Source organism: Ictalurus punctatus, chromosome 4 (genome assembly GCF_001660625.3).
Source record: "Ictalurus punctatus breed USDA103 chromosome 4, Coco_2.0, whole genome shotgun sequence".
Lineage (NCBI taxonomy): Eukaryota > Metazoa > Chordata > Actinopteri > Siluriformes > Ictaluridae > Ictalurus > Ictalurus punctatus.
In genome coordinates, this window is record NC_071284.1 from 307,501 (window position 1) to 310,000 (window position 2,500).

General features: G+C 43.8%; 1 protein-coding gene across 4 annotated transcripts in view; it reads left to right on the top strand.

Annotated features, from left to right (window-relative positions):
• Window positions 1–2,500, top strand: part of LOC108264155 (rho GTPase-activating protein 42) — a 74,768-nt gene that overhangs the window by 65,508 nt on the left and 6,760 nt on the right. The gene's annotated exons all lie outside the window — the stretch shown is intronic.

A 2,500-nucleotide genomic window follows, 5' to 3' on the forward strand; every position in this document is an offset into this window, starting at 1 on the left:
GCTTCGTTTTAAACACGGACACGAGAACCCCGAGAACATCGCAAGACATCATCATGTGAAGATCCTCCTCATGTCAGACCCAGAAAATGCAGCTCTAACATTTTATTAAGCTGAGTTCTGGACTGTGATTGGTCAGAAGGTGTTGATTAATTCTCTATAACGCCGGCTCTGACAGTAGCGCAGGTTTATATTAATGTGTTTTAATATACGTTTCTATAGTAACGGCTCCTTCACAGGGGCGTGTACAGCACACAATCCTCTGATAATAAACAGGTTAAGAACTGCGTGTAATCGCTGCTATAGTAAGGGGATGTTTATGTAACGTATGGAAGGAGTCTCCAGTGTCAGTGCTGTGAAGTCAGTGGTAAAGCTGTAAGTTTAAGATTTTATCTTCAGGACAGAGGAGGTTGAACTTCTTTGCGGTTTCTCGGGAACATGACGAGCTGCGTGTTTGTGGTGTTTTGTGTCGAACTCGTTTCACCAACATTCCACTACATTAAGGTGTGAGGAGGAACTCGTGGAGGCGGAGCTTTATTCAGGATTTTACTCCGAGCTTTTCAGCATAGCACTCTCACTAAACTGAAAAACCAACAAGAACATGAGCACACACACGCGCACACACACACACACACACACACACACACACACACACACTCCTTCTCTGTGATTCTTCCCTTTCACAGCCAAAGAGCTCTCCTTTATTAAATACAGGTGTAATTGTGATGATTTTCCTGTAGCAGCATGCCCCCGACATGTTTTATTCCTTACTTCACTCTTCACTCCTCTCTGTTTAATCCTCTCTTTCTGTTTGGGACAATCCACCAGATTTTAAATATCATCTTATCTGGAGACAGACAGACAGACAGACAGACAGAGAGAGAGACAGACAGACAGACAGACAGGGAGAGAGAGAGACAGAATGATTGAGAAAGAGAGAGACCGTGAAAGAGGCAGAGTGATAGAGAGAGAGAGAGAGACAGAATGATCGAGAAAGAGACAGACAGAGTGATCGAGAGACAGACCGAGTGATGGAGAGAGAGAGAGAGAGAGAGAGAGAGAGAGAGAGACGTATTTGTTATTGTAGGAGCTTTAATTATGTTGTGTGTACTGACAGGGTTGATGTGACCTACCGGCTCACCTGTAGTCCCTTATCTCTGTCTTTCTCTCTCTGTCTTTCTCTCTCTATCTTACTCTCTGTCTTTCTTTCTCTGTCTTACTCTCTCTGTCTCTGTCTCTCTCCATGGACAGATATATTTTTCCGTCATTGTTCCGCAGGAGACAGAAAGCAGAGAGCAGCTCCGCTTCTCATCACGCACACGTCCTCCTACGTCTGTGTTTGTGTTCTGTAATCACACCCGTAATGAGAAACTCGTGTTCCTCCCTGCAGAACCGAGCGATCTCTCGACACACTGTGGACATAAATGGTCCGTGTTCAGGACGGAAGTGTTCTAATGGCTGTGTGTGGACAGAAACCCGGGCCGCGGGATCCGACTGAAAGCGTAGTTCTGTTCTGATGTGGTTTTTCATGATAATAAAGGAGAATAAAAGCAGGTATAACAGATGCTGATGTGTTTATTAGCACCGAGTTTTCATGATTAGCCTCGCTATATACGCAATCAATTCACACATCGTATTAATGTACCAGACATCTTTATTTACTGTATTTCACCCAAACATACACTTCAGCACCCCCTACTGGTGTACTGTGGTTTAGTGTTTGTCCTGTTAAGCCTCTGGTATATGTAGTTTTTTTACGCGTGTGCACAGTCGTACACATAGCCTTGCAAAGTAAACTCCATTTGACACGAACGCGTACACAGGCGGTCGACGCGTGTGCATTACGATAACTTGCACTACCTGTCCTGACCTACAAGAGGCAGTACAGAGCAGTAAAGCAGGTGTTCTGTGTGAAAGTCGACAACGCAGAAGAATCACAACAACGCGAAGAACAATGCTTGGGTAATCTCTCGCCACGTTTAGCGCCCGTATACACATCCTTATACTCTTTAAGGCTAGAATTATACAAACGCGGGGACTTTCTAACCTGCACTCATTTCCATCTCTTCCATTTATTCCGTTTTTTTCTTCAACTACCTTGAGAATAAATAGCCCTGGGTCACTATCGCCACCTTGTGGAACAACTAAATAGTGCATGAACTCTGCTGATGACGGAATTTATGTCACTTTTCCTTGCATACGTGTAAAAAAAAGCACACGTTATACTTTTCTGTTATCACCCTGAAGTTCATTATCTTCCTAATTGCAAAGATGTGTAAACTCCTCTGTCTGGAAGAGGTTGGAAAACAGTTACAGCTTTACCTCTGACACTGGAGACTCCTTCTATAAATCTTAAATCAACATCCCAGTGAACGAGCCGTTACTATAGAAACGATAAGGTATTAGAGCGAGTGCATTAATATAAACCTGCGCTACTGTCAGAGCCGCTGTTATAGAGAACTAATCCCCACCTTCTGACCAATCACAATCCAGAACTAATCCC